Here is a 20,780-nt window from a genome sequence, read left to right on the forward strand (position 1 = left end):
AAAGATTTGGTTATATTTCCAATCAAGTAGCCGTTGCCAAACACGGTCCACGAAGATTCTTCCCCGCGCTACAAACCTACAACCCTAAATTCCCAAACACATCCGCGTTCTCTCGACTCTCCGCTTTCTCCGTGGGAATCCGATCTCAGTTAACCGTACGACAATGGTCATCTTTTCATTGAACGAAGAAACATTGAAGAAAGTCCTGTGTCAGGTTCAAAATTGCATTTCTTTTTTGAATTTAAATCTCAATTTACCAAAATGGAATTGATAAAAATCACACAAATATCTCCATTTCCAGGTTGAGTTTTACTTCATTGATAGCAATCTTCCGGGAGACAGGTCTCTCATGAGATCGAACCCCCCAGGCGGAAGTATCTTTCTATTTCAGTCCTTCTAAGTTCTCGTCTTCGAGTTCTGTCGCTTAGGGCTTGGAAACAATTTTCTCGTCTTGTACAACAAGAGTTGCTTCGATTTTGGCTCTAAAAACAACAAACGTACTTTATCTATCTATTTTTTTTGCAGGTATTTCTATTTTATTGTTAAATTCGATTGTAAACACAACTTGGTTTGGTTAATTCTTAGTTGCTTTTTATCATCTTTATTCTCATAGATTGATTCTGCGTTCTGTCTTTTTGATTTCTGATTTTAGGGAAGAATATTAGTAGAGTCTGCAAGCTCTCAAATCCAGAAGAGGTTATAGAGCAACTAGATATAAGAAAAAATAATGCATCACCTTTAGAGTATGATGTTAAGGTTGAAAAGGTGGAATCTTTCCTTGGTCAATATGATTTACTGTTGTTTTCTTCGTTATTATAGTTGGTTTTGTCTGAAAATATGTCATGGAGTTGCCTCTGGAGTTGACATGGTTGCCTTTTTAGGATTTTATCCCAAAATTAAATATGTTTAACAATAAATCAACAAAATAAAATGTTTCAATTGAAAGAGTTAGGATAGCTTGTAATTGATTGATACACAATGACAATGTTATCCTAAGAAATAATAAACCCTTTTTGCTTCCTATTGTTTTCTCTTCCAAGATGCAATGATCTTACAAGTTGGATTTCTGCAACAATATAAATTCACAAGCCTCAATTATACCGTTCCATGAAAAGAAACAAAATAAGTTGAAGGAAGATTGGTCAAGACAGAAAAATAAAAGATGTGAGGAGCTCACAACATTATAATTTGGTGTTCTCTTTTATTCTTTACCTTTTTCCATATGTATATGCCCTTATTTAAAATTGATTTCTATAGCTAGAAGAGAATTAATGAAAAGAAGTTAATTTGTTTTTTAACATTCATACATGATTTAGATTTTGAAATAGTGAAGTTAGATGACTTTGACGTGTGATAGATCGGTGTTTTTTTGTACTTAAATCTATGCTTACTTTTTGTGTTGGTAAACCTTCAAAGTGAAAGAATTGTAGAGAGCTAAGTCTTGAACTAGATCTTTGGATTTAGACCTCATTTATTGTACATGGTATGGATGATTAATTTTCTTCTACCTAGTTTTCTATATTGCACATGTATCATGTTTCATAAGTTGTTTAAAGGATTTGTATATATTCCCATAGTAACTGTGATATCCTATATTGGTTAGGGGAGAAGTTCTTAACACTATATATATAGTATGCTCTTTTTAATTGGGCAAATGCGTTTTAAAGTTGTAAAGGCCATTGGCCTCAAAGCAGATAATATCTCCTTGATCCTAGTGTAGGAGTTTGAGTAGACTATTATAAATGGTATTAAAACCAAGTTCCCAAGCCCAATGTGGGAGTTTGAATGAGTCTTTTGACCTATGTTGCATGAGTTTGAGTATGAATGTCAAATGTGGGTATGTGTCTAGATGTTTGAGCCTTCACAACTCAAATTTTAGGATGCATAGACTTGGCCAAAAAGGATCCAAAAAAGGTACGCGGGTATTGAGATATGACATAATAAAAGAAAAACCAATTAAAAGTATTGGAAATGAAGATTTCCTTTTTAAAGCCATTAGAAAGATGTTTGATCTTCAAAGAAACTAACGTCCATCAAGAAAAACTTCCTTCTAGTCGGAGGATGCTAGCACTTGTATACCTTTTGAGTAGGAAAAATCCTAATAAAATGTACTTTAGAGCTTTAGGATTAGGATAAAGTTTTGTCTTATCTCAATTGTGGATAAGAACAAAAACAACACACCTAAATACTCTTGGTGAAAGGCATCCATTTTGTTTTTGATGGGTAAAGAGAGAATTGGTGAAAGGGATCCAATGATATGTGAATGAGGAAATAATGTTTTAAGATGTTAATAAGGGTTTGGGAATTCAAAATATTCATAGGCAATTGATTTATAAGGAATTAAGCTGTAAGAATTGCATTCTCCTAATAGTGTCTAGGGACATTTTTGGAAAACATCAATGCGCTAGTTACCTTTAAAAAGTGCCTATTTTTTCTTTCCATTGTCCCATTTTGTTGGGATGTATCATATAAAAAGTTTGATGCATGATCCAATTTGCAAGGAAATATGAACCTAAGGTTTTGCTAAGATATATATCTAATCTTAGGACTTGCATTGAAATTGGTTTTCAACTATTTTATGGAAATGTTTGAAGTTGGTGGCAACATCGGATTCAACTGACCTAGGTGCAATCATTAATGAAGCTAATGAATCACTTGAACCATGAAAGATATTTTACTCTTGAAGGACCCCAAACATCACTATGCACCATAAGGACTCCAAACACCACTATGCACCATGTAGAAAGGAGTTTCAAATCTCTTATTACTCTTGGAGAAAATGATACTCGGTGGTTTTTTGACAACTCACAAACCTCATAGTTAAACATAGATGGATCTTGGTTTGAGAACATTTTCGGCTATAATGTCTTTAATGACATAAAATTGGGATGATCAAATCTTTGCTAAAGTAACCAAACCTCTCCCTCTTGATCCTTGCAATTCCTTGTTTGATAAACTTGCACATGGTTATTCACCTCTGGCTTTAAGTTGTAAAATCTCTCTCTCTCTCTCTCTCTCCTTCTAGTCTTGCAAATCATCTTCTCATAACTTGGTCCTGAAAAACATAATAATTGGAAAGAATATTACTGAGCAACTCTGAGACTTTGATAATTTATTGATGGATAACAAGTTACACGAAATATTAGATACATGAAGAACAAAAGAAAGGATTGAAAATGGTGAAGTAGCAACTGGGCCTTTACCGCTAATAGGGATTAGAGACCATTAGCAACCTTAACCTTTTCTTTTCCTGAACAAAGGGTATAAGTTGAGGACTCCTTTGTCATGTGATTAGTGGCCCCTAAATCAATAATCGAGGGACTTGAAGAAGAGAAAACATTGAAGGTTGTATGGTTTTTACGTGACTGAGCAAAGGTATAAGAAGAAAATGAAGGAAACTCAAATTTTCCTATCAATTTGTACAAGAGATCTAACTGTTTGTGGACCTGTATTTTTCATATGCTACTTAATGATGAAATTCGTTTTTATTGTGAAAATTTGATTTTTGAAAAGTTGAAGTCGTCATTTATTTTTGTTTATTTTTAAAGGGAAAACAAAATAAGAAATAAAATCTTAAAAGTGACTTATTTTTGAAGGAAAAACATATTTATGAAAAATCGAGTCTAAGTTCGGGGGTTAGGTTACTTATTGGGAAGTTATCATAGGGTAGCATCCCTCTAAGTTGTAAAGAGGTCTCTACTAAACAAGTGAAAGAAATTATGACACTTGACTAATAAGCCATGGATACTAAAAAACCAAAATGGAATAAACTATAAGGCATGGTGATACAAAACAAGAAATTGACGATGAATATGTAGACTATGTATACTAAAAAATCACGAGATTAATGTCAAACAAATAAAGATCACTTAAGAGCACAACATGCCCTTGAGGCCTAGCTCAAGTGGTAAAGCGATGGGGAGGGTGTGTGGGAGGTTCCATGTTCAAGTCCGGGGACAAAAATTTGCCTATTTAAAAAAAAAAAAAAAAAACTCACGAGCACAAATGCTTAGCATAAGAAACAATCAATCAAAGGGAGAAGGGAGTATACCTCAATAATGCCCAAAACAAGGGCACCTAGCTTATATAAGAAAGAATGAATTGGTTTACAAATAAAACAAGTGATCTAACACCAAAGTAGGGATCAAACAAAATGTAAAAGATATATACAACTCAAATCAAAGGTTGAAGATAGCTAAACTAACATTAAGAAGAATTGATTTACATAAACGTGAAAAGTGGTTAAAATAGGGTAATAGATGTGCATTTACAAAATTGTAGAAAGTCGAGAATATTTGTATTGATAAGGCACATGGAAATTAAGGGATTTTACTGTGTAATGTTTTGAGTTTCCCGGAATTAAGGATTTGGGTAGGATGTTACCTAGATTCCTTGTTTTCCTAATTTATTTAGTTTCTTATTTTAGAGGAATTTGTTTAGGAAGTTTAATTTTTTGCATCCCATAATTAGAGGAAGGTAATTACGTTTTCTCCTCTATTTATTCCCTAGTGGTTCATTATTCAAATAAGAGAAGAATTATGATTCTTTCAATTGCAGTTTCTTGAAAAATAAATTCAATTAAACGGGCTTAAGGGGGGGATCATGCTATAGGGGCCAGCTTATTTAACAAGTATATTTGTCTATTACACAAACCAAAAGCCGAGGAAGGCTAAAAGTGAACCAAGTAGGATTAATTTCAATAAACATCTCTCAACTCAAAAATAGGACAACACAACAAGCATGCAAAAGATTGATTTATTTGGTAAGGTTGGAGATGAGATTAAAATCAAGGCAAAAATAATCTAACATTTAAAAGATATCTAGAACAATTTTAAAAGCCCAAGGATCCTAAACATACACCATATGGTATAGATTTTATGAAACATCACACAACTCAAAAACAGGACAACAACCAAGCATGCAAAAGATTAATTTGCTTGACAAGGTTAGATGTGAGATAAAAATCAGGACAAAAAATATCTATCAAATACAAGATGTCTAAAACACATTTCAAAAGCCAAATGAGCACAAGCATACACCATATAGTACAATTTCAAAAGCCCAAGGATCCTAAACATATACCATATGGTACAGATTTTATGAAACATCACACAACTCAAAAACAGGACAACAACCAAGCATGCAAAAGATTAATTTACTTGACAAGGTTAGATGTGAGATAAAAATCAAGACAAAAAATATCTATCAAGTACAAGATGTCTAAAACACATTTCAAAAGCCAAATGAGCACAAACATACACCATATAGTACAATTTTCATGAAACGTCTCACAACTCAAAAACAGGGCAATATAACAAGAATGCAAAGATTGATTTATTCTACAGACATAACAAAGGATTTTGCTACAAGACTAAAGCTTCCAATTTTATTTAAGATGCCTAGATGTAAAGGCTCTGTTTTTGTCTTAGGCCTTGAGAAGGAGAAGGTTAGTTGGTTGATAGAACAACTGACAAAGGCCATTGAGATGAAGATTTATATGGGATTCAACAGAAAATTTAGAGGAAAAACCAGAGTACATCTTCTGGAGGTTTGTTTCAATGTTCATGGCAGGTTTATAAGATTATCAGAGTTCGCCTCTAACAAGAAGTCAACCTTTCTGGTAATACCTGAGGGAGATAATGGCAGGGGATGGGAACTTTTAAAGTTTGCGTTGAACTCAATGTTGGTGGTCCTCTCCTCGAGTTATTTTGAAAAGGGAAGGCAGAGCAGGGAAGGAAGGATTATGCACAAAAATGCGGGTCCCCTGCAACGGTTCTATGCGAAGGTTGTCAGAGACGAAGGTCCGAGGAAAGGCGGCCTCGTTCTAGTTGGGAGATGGGCGAGGGCTGTGGTGTGCGAATGTTAAGATGGTGCTGTTAATTGGGCTGAGGCCGGCCGGGCCATGGTGAGAAGGCTAGGGCACAAAGGCGTGGTGACAATCGTCCCATTCGCCGGAGGAAAAGGATTGTTTTTTGTAGAAACCTTAGAGGAAGCTTTATCACTACACAATTCAAGGTCCATCAGGATTAAGGGCGGAATTACAGTCTTGTTGAGAAGATGGTGCCAAAGGAAAATTCAGAAGTAGAGGGGAGATTCAAGGAAGGTTGGATAGAGTTAAGGGGTTTACCATTTCATTTATGGTCTGAGGTTCACTTGAAGAAAATTATGGAGCAGTGGGGGACGGTGACAGAGATCGATTGGCGAACATTGAAACTTTTTGATCTAAGCAAAGCAAGGGTGAAAGTGGTAATGAAAGAACGATTGGTTCTCTCGGCTTTGATTGAGGTGGTAAATGGGGGTTGGGACTTCACAGTTTCAGTCGTAGTAGCCGTGAAGGAAGAAGGTTGGCAGGTTAGAGAGATGGGTGAGTCAACTCGGCAATCAACTAAGACTCACAAGGGGACAGGTGGCAGCAAGAGGGAAGAGGAAGGTAGATCAACGGCTGGTAAGGGGACCTCTGTTGGGGCAGTTGGCAGAACGTTGGAGTGGAGAGGTGGGCAAAAGGCTGAGAACGCTCCTGGGAGGACACGTGGAAAGAACAAGACGTTAGTGGGATACAGCTAGTCCCAACCTCCATTGCAATCGGATTCAAAAAGGCAGAGAGCTGGATCTGCTGGGCCAAAGCAGGCTGGAGGGGCCAAAGCCCAGTCAACCCTCCAGGATGGGTTGAGGGCCTCCAAAGTTATGTCAAGAGCCCATCCTTTTAGTAAGCCCAGCCTACGGACTGAAATTGACGTGGGCTGGAAGAAGGAAATCCATGGGAAAGGCCCGTTTCAGTTGTTGGGCCAAGAGAAGGGAGACCATCAAGATAGACAGTTGAAGGGCCCTTTTCACAGTGCTTACCTCTCTGCAAAGGGGAAGGCGAAGTCGGGCCACGAGGATCCTGAAAATCAATAGAGGGACTCCGCGATGAAGCGCGGTTCAAGGAAGCTGTGGAATGCTCTGCTTCCATCAAGCTCTGTATGTCGACAAGGGGATCGAAGCCGAAGCGAGCCACTCACGACTGAGAGATCGACGCTACTCAGTGATACTCTTCTAATGGAAGACGACTTCGAAGCGGGAACACAGTTGGTTCAAGGGTGTTCCGAGGAAGGAACGACACCGACAAAGGAATACGCGAAGCAAAGGAATCTTCTTAGGGCTCCTTGTCTGTCAAAAGGGAAGGAGAAGATGCGCAATACTGCTAAAGGAGGAGACGGAGCAGGTTTTAAGGGATTTGTGGGTTGTTCTCATAGTGGATCTTCAGTCATGGATCACCTTTCTCATCCCGTATCCAGAGAAAAAGGGCTCAACTTTGAGGGGTACTGTGGAATGACGGAAATGGAAATTCTCGAGGTATCTTCTCACCATTTTTCTCAGCCTTATCTGCCTTTTCATTTTCCTTTCTCTGGTGTGGCTCCTCCACACCTGAGCTCTTCTGCCATCGATCTCTCCATTCTAGCCTTTCAATCCCAGTTTCCTACGAAAAATCGAGTGTTACCTGAAGTTTTTTCAAAAAATGATGACGTTGGGTTTGTTGGCATCCCTAATCGTGATGATGCGGTGCCCCAGCTGTCTAGATTGGATCTTTTGTTTGAAAGCTGTAATTATGTCAAGACCAATCCTAGCTCGCATCATGGGGCCCCTATTCTGGGTACAGCTAGCTAGGAAGACACTGAGTTCTCCCAGATGGGTGGGTTCCAAATTGAAGGTCTTTCATCTAGAAAAATGGCTAAAGTATGTGAGGTCTTAAGCTCCTTGGATATTAAGGTGTATTCAAGGCGAAAGAATAGAGTCGCCATAGACATTTGAGTTCTGTTGATGTTGGTTAGGTGGTATAGGGTCAGTGAGGTGTTTTTATGAAGATCATAAGTTGGAATATCAGGGGGTTGGGATCTAGGAAAAAGAGAAGGGTGGTTAAGGATTTTTTGCGCCTTCAGAATCCGGATGTAGTGATGTTACAGGAAACAAAAAGAGAGGTGTGCGATAGAAGGTTCGTAGGTAGTGTCTGGTCAGTTAGAAATAAAGAGTGGGTTGCTCTCCCGACGTGCGGGGCTTCAGGAGGGATTTTAATCATTTGGGATTCAAAGAAAATGAGCAGTGAGGATGTGGTAATTAGATCTTTTTCTGTCTTAGTCAAGTTCTTGTTGGATGGATGTGGACCTTTGTGGTTATCCGCTGTTTATGGCCCAAACAGTCCCTTAACTAGGAAGGATTTTTGGGTGGAGCTATCAGACCTTTTTGGCCTTACTTCTCCTTCATGGTGTGTGGGTGGTGACTTCAATGTAATAAGGAGAAGTTCAGAAAAACTGGGTGGCTCTAGATTCACTTCTAGCATGAGGGAGTTTGATGGCTTTATAAGAGAAAGTGAATTACATGATCCCCCATTACGAAATGCCTCTTTTACTTGGTCAAATATGCAAGAGTCACCGGTGTGTAAGAGATTGGATCGGTTTCTCTATTCAAATGAGTGGGAGCTTTCATTCCCTCAAAGCCTTCAAGAAGTTCTCCCTAGATGGACATCGGACCATTGGCCGATTGTATTGGATACCAATCCTTTCAAGTGGGGTCCAACACCTTTTAGGTTTGAGAATATGTGGTTGCAACATCATAGTTTCAAAGAGTGCTTTAGTAGTTGGTGGAGAGAATTTGAAGGAAATGGTTGGGAAGGTCACAAGTTCATGAGAAAGCTACAATTTGTTAAGGCAAAATTGAAAGATTGGAATAAGAATACTTTTGGAATGCTTAAGGAAAGGAAAAAAACCATCTTGGATGAAATAGCTATCATTGATGCCAATGAACAAGAATGGGCTCTCTATTCTGATCTCGCTGTTCAAAGAGCTGTAAGAAAAGGGGAGCTAGAGGAAATAATAATGAGGGAAGAAATTCATTGAAGACAAAAAGCTAAGGTAAAATGAGTTAAAGACGGGGATTGCAACTCAAAGCTGTTTCACAAAGTGGCTAACGGGAGACGAAATAGGAATTTCATCAAATTATTGGAGAATGAAAGGGGTTTGGTGTTGGACAATTCCGAGAGCATCACAGAGGAGATATTACTTTATTTCAAAAAGCTATACTCGAGTCCTCCAGGTGAGTCTTGGAGAGTAGAAGGTATTGATTGGTCCCTTATATCAGAAGAGAGTGCCTCTAGGCTGGATTCCTTTTTCTCCGAAGTAGAGATCTATAATGCCATCTTTCAGTTAGATAGGGATAAGGCGCCGGGGCCTGATGGTTTCACCATAATAGTGTTTTAGGATTGTTGGGATGTGATCAAGGATGACTTAGTGAGGGTGTTTGCAGAGTTTCACAACAGCGGGATTATTAATCAAAACACCAATGCATCCTTCATAGTTCTTTTGCCCAAAAAGAGTCGGTCAAAGAAGATTTCGGATTTTAGACCTATTAGCCTGATCACTTGTCTTTATAAGGTAATAGCAAAAGTCTTGTCAGGGCGTCTAAGAGGAGTACTACAAGAGACCATCCACTCCACTCAAGGTGCTTTTGTTAAAGGGAGACAAATTCTGGATGCAGTTCTTATAGCCAATGAGATTGTGGATGAGAAAAGACGATCATGGGAGGAAGGAGTTGTATTCAAGATAGACTTCGAAAAGGCTTATGACTATGTTAAATGGGATTTTTTGGATCATGTGTTGGAGAAGAAGGGATTTAGTCCTAAATGGAGGAAATGGATGAGTGGTTGTCTGTCGTCGGTCTCTTATGCTGTTCTAGTGAATGGTAATGCTAAAGGGTGGGTCAAGGCATCTAGAGGTTTAAGGCAAGGTGATCCTTTATCCCCTTTCCTCTTCACTATTGTTGCAGATGTGTTAAGTAGAATGTTGTTGAAAGCTAAAGAAAGAAGTTTGCTGGAGGGCTTCAGGGTAGGTAGAAATAGGTGTAGGGTGTCCCATTTGCAATTCGCAGACGATACCATCTTCTTTGCTAACTCTAGTGAGGAAGAATTGCAAACTCTTAAGAGTTTATTGTTAGTGTTTGGTCAAGTCTCTGGGCTTAAAGTCAATCTTGACAAGAGTAATCTTTTTGGTATCAACCTTGATCAGAATCATCTCTCTAGGTTAGCATTGTTGCTTGACTGCAAGGCTTCAGATTGGCCTATACTTTATCTGGGTCTTCCTTTGGGAGGGAATCCAACTACTTGTGGATTCTGGGATCTAGTGATTGAGAGAATCTCTAGGAGATTAGACGGGTGGCAAAAGACTTATTTATCTTTCGGCGGTAGGATAACGCTCCTACACTCATGTCTATCCCATATCCCTAGCTACTTTCTTTCTCTGTTTAAGATTCCTGCTTCAGTGGTTGCAAAAGTTGAGAGGATGCAAAGGAACTTTCTTTGATCAGGGGTTAGGGAAGGCAAAAGAGACCATCTTGTTAGTTGGGATGCTGTGTGTAAGCCGAGGGTAAAAGGGGGTTTGGGGATTGGGAAGATTCCTTTAAGGAATCGCGCTCTTTTAGGGAAATGGTTGTGGAGGTATCCTAGGGAGAGTACAACTCTATGACATCAGGTCATTCTTAGCATATACGGGACACACTCAAATGGTTGGGATGCCAACACTTTAGTCAGGTGGTCACATCGTTGTCCTTGGAAGGCCATTGCACAAGTCTTTCAGGATTTTTCTAAGTATACTCGATTGGTCGTAGGAAATGGGGAAAGAATTCGCTTTTGGGAAGATTTATGGTGGGGGGACCGAATCTTCAAAGACCAATATCCAAGACTATTTAGAGTAGTAATGGATAAAAGTGTTCCCATGTATTCAATTCTTGGTTTGGCTCGCCCTTTCTCATGGAACTTTAATTTCCGTCGTAATCTAACCGATTATGAGATAGAAGATCTAGAACGCCTCATGTGCTCTATTGATTGTATGAATTTATCCACCTCCGCTTCAGATGCAAGATCTTGGTTCTTATTGCCTTCAGGACTGTTTACAGTCAAGTCCTTCTTTACAGCCTTGTCCCAAACGCCTGATTCATTTCCTTTGTTCCCTTCTAAGTTTGTATGGAAATCTCAAGTTCCCTTCAAAGTTAAGGCCTTTGTCTGGCTTGTGAATGACTTGCTATAATTGAGGAGACCCCACAAAGCTCTTAGCCCTGACATTTGTAAGTTGTGTATGGGGTAAGGAGAATCAGCAGATCATCTATTCCTTCATTGTTCTGTGACGTTGGGGTTGTGGCACAAACTATTCTAGCTAGCCAAGATGGATTGGGTCCCTCCGAAAAGCATTTTAGACATGATGTTCATCAATTATAAAGGTTTTGGCAAGTCCAAGAGACGGTTGGTTTTGTGGCAAAATGCGTGCATAGCTTTAATTGGGGTTGTGTGGCGGGAAAGAAATGCTAGGATATTTGAGGACAAAGCTAGGAATTCAGAGAATCTTTGGGACTCCATTCATTTCATCGCTTCGTTTTGGGCTTTTTGCTCAGCGGGTTTTAAGGGCATTCTTCTTAACGTTTTACAACTAGATTAGCTAGCAGTGTGTAGTTCCAATGAGACGGTGTAGTGTCATGTTATTTTCTTGTGTTGTTTAGTTTTAATTCTGGCGGGAGGACTTCTCATCCTCCTTATGTACTATTTTATCTTATCAATATATTCATGTGTGGTTTCCTATCAAAAAAAAAAAAGTCCAAGACTCGAAAATAATTAAAAATGAATGGATTTGGACTAATTCATAAAAAACATTGCAACATGTAAAAACAAGGCGACAGACAAGCACTTGGAATAACCAAATTATTCAACAAGCTTGGAAAAGAGTTTTTCAATAAGGCAAACAATTCTTTGACACATTGAAGATGTCCAAAATAAATTCAAGTCTTAAAAATAATTTAAAGAAGTCAAATAGTCTAAATTTACAAAAACATTTTAAGACTAAAAACAGGGTAGCAAGGTGTCAAAACTTGACAATAAAGAGATGTGGGCTTTGACATAAGCCCAAAATTTTTTTCATGGACAAACCAACATTCTAGCCCTTTAATGAGCATGGCAAGAGTTCATAATGGCTAGGAAATGACCCCATTAAGTTTCAGATTTGCAAGGGTAGTCCGTTTCTCCAAGGTCAAGGAAATTTGAAAATCAATTGTTTAGAAAATGAGTGATGTTGGCTAAGGATATGGGTCATAGATCAACTATAGGGCTCCTACTCCTTTGCAACCCTCAAATGAACAATGATATTGAGTTTCACAAGAGGCATGGAATGCCTGATTACACTCAGATTTGGTTAAAAAAAATGGGCTGAAATGGCCACATAAGCAACCATGGGAAGGCATGTTCTCATGTGGATTCAAGCTTTGTGTGCCAAGAAATGTGGCAGCCATTAATGACCCTAAATTTGTCAAGATTTCAAGCCTGTAATGACCATGGGAGGATAATCACAAGGGCTGAAAAATGACTCACAAAAATCAGTTTGGAAAAATCTTGAAAAATCACAAGGTTGAGAGCAACTAGTTATATTATCAAGCAAAAATGGTAAGGCTAAGGTCTATGGCTTGAGATCTAACCTTTGTCCATGAGATTGACCATCAAAATGAGCTTGAAATTCAATAAAAAAGAACTTGAAAACAAGATTTTACAATCAGTTTTAAAGGGGAAGCCAAAGAAGGCAAAAAAGAAAAAAAGAAAAAGACTCCAAAGAGCATTTTCTAGAGAAAATCATTTTGTCAAAACATCAAACATGTATGGCTTTCAAATTTCCATTTCAAAATTGCTCAAAAAACACCTCCAAAAATCATCAAAATAAAGGGAAAACCGTGATCCCAAGGATAACCCAAAAGAAGAAAAGCCAAATATCATAAACCAAAATGAGCCCAATATCATGGTTTAACTCAATGAAAGGAGAAAAAAAAAAACCAAGAAATAAGCAAAACCCAACCAAGGCTTGAAAAGCAATTGAAAAAAGATTTAGACAAATGAACAAACATCTAGCAAACACCTAAAATGACAAGAATGAAACCCAAAGATAAAGAAAAATTACCCAAAATCGACCATGTAACTTTGAAATATCCACAACCCATATAATCATCTCAAGAATCAATAAATAGATGAAAAAAAATTAAAAATTATCCCAAGAAAATAAAATCGAGAAGAACTTACTAAAAAATCCCATTTCAAGTGAAACACTTGGCTTCCAGTAAGCATCAAACTTGTTCTCCAATCCAACCCTACTTCAAATCTCCCAAATTTTCTTTTCTTCTTCTTCTTCTTCTTCTTCTTCTTCTCTTTCTTCTCTCTCAAAATTTGGACAGAGCTTACTCTCAGAAAATCAAAGAGAGAGCTGTTGAAAATGAGCCTAAAGGCTGATATTTATAGGTCAAGGGTGGAGATTTTGACACATCATCATTTCCACTTGGGCTCAAATTTTTCTTCAAAACCCTCTTAAATTAAAGCTCAACCAATGAGACCCAAAACCCCAGATTTAGGCTCACAACAACTCCCCAAAACCAGCCTAAAAAACCTAAAAAAAAGACCTTAAAAAGTGGGGAAAAAAAAAAGTTAGGCAAGAAAAGGGGCACCAAAAAGAGGCTAAAGGGCCTGTTTCACGTAGATGAAACCCTATCCGAGCTCCAAATGTGCTGGAACTTTAGGGACTCTGGTGCCACTAAAGTCACACCATGGATCCAAAAATCACTCCAAAAGGGCTCTAAAAGTGGCTAAAAGAAAAAAATAAAATTCAGTGCCAGGCCTAGTAGCAGATGGACAACCAAGGAATATAAGAATAGCTAATCAAAGAAGGAATTCTTCGTGCGTACTACATGAAGGTGCAAGGCAAGGGGTACTGAGTAAGATAAAAAACATGTGCTATGAGGACAAAATAGAAGGTCTACTCTTTTCCTTAGTGAAAATAGGTCTTTCTGAAGTGGATGCACTGGCTGGTTTTTCCTCAAATGCAGTTTCCATGGCAGTTTGGTAGGCTTTTCTATGTCTATTAGCTGGTTTATTTTCATTTGCACTAAATTATGGTTTTCCATGCAACTTTGGCAAGTCTCCTTAGTGTATATTGTCTTGTTGCTATGATCACACCAAAGAGTCTCTTTATCTTCATTCTTTCTTGATCCAAACTTTTGTGATCCAGCAAAGGAGTTTTCTTGAATGGTGTTTAGGGCTGAATTCTCGTGTGGGAGGCCCTAATGTGCCTGCTCTTCTACATTTTTCACTACAAACACGTGCGCACACTTCTCTTAGAGATGGAAGGGGATTTAAACCACGGATTTGAGCCTTAGCTTGGTCTAACTTTGAATTAAGGTTACCTAGAAACTCCAGTATCCTTTCTTGCTCCATTCACTTGCTTAGCTTTAAAGTATCTTCAGTAGATTCCATTTCAAAGTGTTGATAATTGTCAGGCTCCTTTCATAGGCTTTGAAGTTAGCTATAGTATGCTGTCATTGAAAATTCCCTTTGCTTTCTGTCATGGATCCTATTTCACAAATCATAAATCTGGGGAATATTCCCCACATTTGAATATGTTTGAATCATTGCATCCCAAACCCCCTTAGCTGTTGAGAGAAACAAGTCTTGCTGATTTCTAATTGCATAGAATTCAGCAATCAAGACATGATTATGGAATTTTCTACATCCCATGATTTGAAATCTGGATCTGTAGATTCTGGTTCCTTCATAGTACTGAGCAAGTAACGCATTTTCCCTCTACTTTTGATGGACAACTTGACAGATTGGGACTACTCAAGGAAGTTTTGTCCATTGAGTTTCTCTATGGTAATTTGAAGAGTAGAATTGTCACCATGAGCTTAGGTTCATGACTGACCTATGACCTTCATTAATGGACTGTTTTGAGACATTTTTGACATTGTTTCAAGTGAAGAAGGCTCAACAAAGGGCAAAAAGCACAAAAAGATCTAAGACTTGACAATGAAGGCTAATGAGAAGTTAGACAAATTTAGGTTTCAGCAATAAAGGCTGAAAATTAAATCAATGGTTTGATATCATGCTATAGAGAGTGAAGATTGGCATACTCTTTCTTATTATTTTCAGCAATTACATTTGATGTTATATACAGTCACTTATAAACAAGAAAAAAGAAAGTAGACTCGAAGTTAATCACTTTTTAAGAATGCTGCCTAATTTAAGCTTTCCTTAACAAATTATTCAACTATTGCTATGCATAAATGGAGAGAAGGAATACAAGGAAATAAATTAGTATGTGGAAATAAATCAACCACTAATTTGGGAATATTTTGGCAGACATAGCTTATGTTGTGAACATGGGACGTTAGTTCATGCATTCACCGTTAGAATGTTATATGGAGGCTATCCAAAGGAGCTTAAGATATCTTAAGTCTATACCGGGAAAGGGCTATTTTCAAAGAACAATCACTTGTAGGTCATAGCTTACACAGATGCACATTGGATAAGGTCCATCATAGACTGTTGGTCAACCTCAAGTTATTGCACATTTGTGGTATGAAATTTAGTCTTGAAGGAGCAAAAAGCAACTTGTAGTGGAAAAATGATAATCAAGTGCAAAAGCTGAATTCCAAGTAATGGCTCAAGGAGTATGTCAATCACTATGGCTTAAGATTCTACTAAAGGAGTTAAGGATGGAACATAATGGACCTATGAGGATATATTGTGATAATAAAGCAGCAATTGGTATTGCACATAATCTGGTACAACATGTAGGAGAAACAAGTGCAGCTGCTGTCTATGGAGAGAAGGAAGGAATAGTCTTCCACCAATACCTAAAGAGGGTCATGCTAAGATTTGGCACTATCAAGGTACCATGGATCATTTCCAACAGAGTTACTGCAATCCCATCTTATTATCATCATCTTTTTACCTGATTCGAATTCCTTGCATTTTTCTCTTAAGGTTGTTTCTTTTATTTTATTTTTATAGGTGTATTTGTACATGGTTTTGGCTGATACATTTTTGTTGTTCATTTTCCACTTGTTCGTCTATTAACAATTTAATACAGTAAGGCTTTTTTAGGCTTAATAGTTTTGTACTTGGGATCTGAATATACAACTAGTTTTTCCTGCTCTAATTGTTTTGTTGTATCAGCTTTCATTGCTTGGTTCTTCAATGGTAAATTTATGCCAAACTGACATGACATGTGAACACTGTTAGCCAATTCATTTTCTTTTTCTTTTTGGTTATCCATTCCTCATAGTGCCTTGATTTCCCCTAGGGAACAAATTCAGTTTATGTCTGTTGTGAAGTAACAAGAAGCAGCTTATAGGGCCCCTGCCACTGCAGCATTTCTTGAAGAACAAGTAGGTGGTCTGATTATTTCACTGCTTCCTTAGAAGCAGTTACTGGTAGGTGACCCTTACGAGTTGAACTGTTTCTCTTCATTTGACTTTGCCTCTGCTGCATGGTACTAGTATCTGCATCATGCTAGGTTCCTGCTCCATGGAGATTTTGAATCTAAGGGCATACTTCTTATGTGGCTACAATTAGTGGCTTCATTGTTATCTCCTGTCCTAAATCTTGAGTATGAGGACTTGAACATCAGTAAACACCATTGTTTATGTACATAATACTCGGGGTTTGTACTCCATACCTAGGTTTTGAGTCTTCTCTTGGGCATGGCTTCACCTTATTGTCTATTAAAAGAATTAGAGGCCACAAACTTTATTCATCTGACAGTTAATCAGAATTAAAAATGATCTCGGACCATAGGTTTTACCATGTTCTTTCAGGACCTGAGAAATTTATGAAGAGCAATAGCAAGCTGTCAAATTAGATAGTAAAACTTGCCTGATCATGAAAATTCTCAGTGGGCAACTCTTGAGAAAGTTTGGCTTTTTGAAACTCAAATACAAAATGAGCTGGCTAATAATGCTTGTGGGTGAGGCTGAAAGGAAGTATTGGAAATCATGTTTGGGTAAAGATTCAGAAAGTAGATGTAGTCGGAAATGGTATCCACATGATGTGATGTTTTTTCTTTGTGGATAATTATCTTTGTTTTTGTTTTCCTGTTATTCCAATTATTTTGTGAACTTGAGTTTTTTATCTGATAGGCTTAAACTTCACTTTCTCATTTATGCTATAGAGGAGAGGCAAACCTAAAAGAAAAGAAGAAAATTGTGAAGGTAAGCACTCTCACTCTGGAGAAAATGGTTTTCTTGTTTGGCTGCCAAATAAAGCTCCAACAGATGGAGTTACTTATGAGTCTTATGCCTTGATTGTACAGTTTGGTAAGTTATATATATGTATGTGACCTATAAGAGCTACACTTTCTTTTCTGTTGTAAAGTTATGTTGTAATTGAAATGACTTATTTAAGTGGCCTTCATTTTGGCCTTCATTTACATCATTACGTCATGTAATTCCATAACTTCAGTAATGTTCGAGGGAAAGAATTCTGTTAGTTTCGTACTTACACTTGTTTTTGTCTTTTCAACATAGATTCTCTTAGCTAAAAGAAGTATTGATTCATATTGCTGTTGTGTGTTATTTCATTGTTATACTTTCAACCAAAATGCATATGCACAAGTCCCCAGTGGCTTAGCATCTTATGGCTCTCACTTACACTTGAATGCAAACTGCAAATAAATGCTTGAGTATTAGAAAGTTTATCATTTTATCCATCATTACCAGCCTGGTGGATATCACTATGAGAAATTATAAGGTGGGTATATTATATTTTGATGGACTATATTGTGATATGTGGATGGTACTCTTACAATTCATCATAATATTCTTTCCATTGTGAGATATTTTCAAATAGGAACTTTACAATTTATCAGTTTAGAAGTCATTGCTATATATCGACATTTGTCTCTCTGCTGTCTCTCTTCTAGGGTACAGCTGAAGAGACATACTAAGGATGCAGCCAGGTGCCCCGAAAGACGTGGCTGGTGGTAACTAATCTCCGGTATTGTATTATATCATTAAGGCCTTGCTTGGGTCGATTTCTGAGAAATAAAAAACTCTTTTTAAGCTCGGTAAGAACTCCTATGCTTATTTGACTAATTTTGTTTAAAGAGTTATGACTTACAAAAGAGTTTAATAAGAAAGTTAGGAAAATATTGCTTTTTGTAGAAGCTTTATTTTGATTTTTGCAGGGAGTTTGCTGTAAAAATTGTGACTTTCGCTTCAGTTTCAGCTTCAGCTTCAGCACCCAGTAAAAGTCAAAAATAGTAAGCTATCCCAAATAAAGCCTAAGTTCAGTTAACCGAAGTTGGCTCTAGTTTTATGCTCGATCTACTTTAATCCAACCATTTTTACTGAAATGACCAACCAAAAAAAAAAAGTGTTGAGACTATAAACTTGCAGGGAAACCAAAAATTAGATCAGTCTTTTGAGGAATAGACGAAATAAGATTCATGACCATGTGTGAAACTATAGAAGTTGTGGAATGTTGTATGGAAAACGAGTGATACATCCTCTCTTTTTCTGTATTCTAAGCAGAGGTCTCTTTTCTCTTTTTCTTAAATTATGGGAAGTGATCATTATTTTCTAGGGTAGCTAGCCCTCCCTTTCTTGACCTTTCAACTAGAAGACAAATGAAAGATAATCAAGGTAGGGACCATGACATAGATCATAGATGTAGAACAAAGGAAAAAACAAATATAGTGTTTGTACTTGGTCGACTTGTAGTTTTCTTATTGGTGGGCAATGAGTTACTTGGAGTATTTACATTTGCTGCCCAAGCTAGATAATGGAATGAAGACGGGTGTTCGTTAGGAAATTTTCTTTCCAAGCTTTGGGTTGTCTTTATACTACATTTCAACAAAGCCTCATCCAATATGCTGGGCTACACTTCTACCTAAAACTTTTCTACCATCAGCTCTATCGAGACGGTCATATCCTGGGTTGAGTGCTTTGTTGAAATGGCCTGTAGTACTTTGCTGTGATGATCAGAAATTATTTTCGAGTTTTCGAACAGAGAAAAGGACCATGAAAAATTGAGCTTTGTAGTGACCAGGCCGGAATGATGCCAAAGGCCAAGCAGCCAGTCAGGCTGAAAGCAGCATTCCTTGTTCCTTTTCAAGATGTTCATTTGACTACATGTGTTATTTTTGTCAAAATTGCTCAAGTCGTTGCTTCTCGGAAGGCACTCAGATAAGCTTTTGTTAAATGCTTATTGGGCCGCCGTGGAATGGTGGTGGTGGTGGGCACGACAAGAAGTATATTATATCTAATCAAAGCCAAAATTCAAAAGATAAATCAAAATTTCAGGATTAGGGTTTGTTGCAATGAATTGATTTTGTAGCTTCATTTTCTAGATGATGTAACGCATTCAGAGTATCCTACTGATATTTCTACAGAAGCAAATATCTCAGATTCTTCTTTGATATTTCGACCAGGGAGTGGCAAATTTGGGCTTAGGCCCCACTCTGGTATGCCAGTGTCGACTTGGTCCATCAAAGAATGGTTCAAAAATAAAATATTTGTTATAGGTCCCGTAACAGCACCGATTTGATACATATAGAAAAGCATAATTAATTATATGGTCTCAGGTATAGATTTAAGATTCATTATTTTGTACTTAAATACTCTCCTATTATTTTGTTTGCTGATTTGGAAATGACCAAGACAACATTCAATTTTACATTCTAAAAGTACCTTCATACAAAATACAGCAAAGACCACATGGCATGTCACGTGATTTCAGTCCCATTTCTAGATCTTATGAAGAGTTTTGTTATATTAATGAATAAAATACTCAAAAAGGAAATTAAAAAAAGAAAGAAAAGAAGACGTTCTCGAAGCAGATTTGACCACCGATCACAAGTGAAATCAGAAAAACAATTTTTATTTATTATTATTTTTTGAATAAATTAGAGCCTCAGCAGCTCTATCCACATCGTTATCCTCTCATGACTCGTAAACACGACAAAGTGGGAGAAGATGTGAATTGTCTGGAGCTCCATACAAATACAAATTCACCTTCTTTCTTTCATGTACATGACAAAGGCCTTGACACACATCTCTTGCGTAGCCCTTTTGTATTTCTTTCTTCTATCCATTTCACTCACAAATTCAATATGAAATCCACGTTTCTTAGCTTTTTTTTTTTTTTATAATTATTTAAATGATTTTTTTAAATGCATTTTTGTGAGTGAAAATGATTGAGAAATATATATATTATAGAGGCAAAATTGTTTTTAAATTTGAATACCATTTGCTTTTTTATGACTGTGGATATCCTGACCCTGAAGTTAACACCAATTTACACGTACAACGACTAATCCAATGAGACCCTAAAGTTAACACCAGTTTACACGCACAACGATTAATTCAATGAGACCCTGAAGGTGACACCAATTTACAAGCACAACGACTAATTCCATAGGACCGATAAACCTCTAGTAACTGGTGATAAAAAATTTGGGTATCATATAAGGAAACTTATAATGAAACTAGGAAACAAACCTTTTTCTTTTACCAATTTTAATTCTTTTCCTTTTACCTAGACTTTGCCAATTTTTTCTCAATTCCTTAATTGTTACAAGTTGGGTAATCAAGGATAGTAGTCCATTTTAAGCCATTTAACCCAAATAGAAACATATTGAGGGATCCAAATTCCTTGTCAGGATACTTGTATATGTATGTTGAAGTCTAATGGTACCCACCAAATTCCTTATCCTGATAGTGTATGTTGTGTATAAAGAAATTTAAGTAATTGAATATTAGTATAAACAAATAAACCAAATTAAGTAGGCACGAACAAAAATTGAGAATAAATTCATGAGATTAAAAAAAAAAGTATGTGACATCATTTATTTGATTTGATTGGTAATTTTTTTTTATATCTATTGAAAAAGTATACAGTGGAGCCTCTAGATACCATGCATTATTAATAAAATAAAATTAAAATCATCAAATTA

The 20,780-nt window shown here is 37.1% G+C and overlaps 1 long non-coding RNA gene across 4 annotated transcripts; it reads left to right on the forward strand.

Annotated features, from left to right (window-relative positions):
• On the forward strand, positions 1-19,244 carry LOC109123216 (uncharacterized). 4 transcript variants are annotated; one of them, XR_009466543.1, is made up of 6 exons: positions 1-214; positions 302-497; positions 16,131-16,260; positions 16,966-17,037; positions 17,748-17,891; positions 18,012-19,244. It is a non-coding gene; the product is annotated as an uncharacterized LOC109123216 (long non-coding RNA). The 4 variants fall into 4 exon arrangements; XR_009466542.1 differs by having other exon boundaries at positions 16,131-17,037; positions 17,748-19,244; XR_009466541.1 differs by lacking the exons at positions 17,748-17,891; positions 18,012-19,244 and having other exon boundaries at positions 16,966-17,382.
• Positions 19,245-20,780: the final 1,536 nt, after the last annotated feature.

Source organism: Vitis vinifera, chromosome 9, assembly GCF_030704535.1.
Source record: "Vitis vinifera cultivar Pinot Noir 40024 chromosome 9, ASM3070453v1".
Classification (NCBI taxonomy): Eukaryota; Viridiplantae; Streptophyta; class Magnoliopsida; order Vitales; family Vitaceae; genus Vitis; species Vitis vinifera.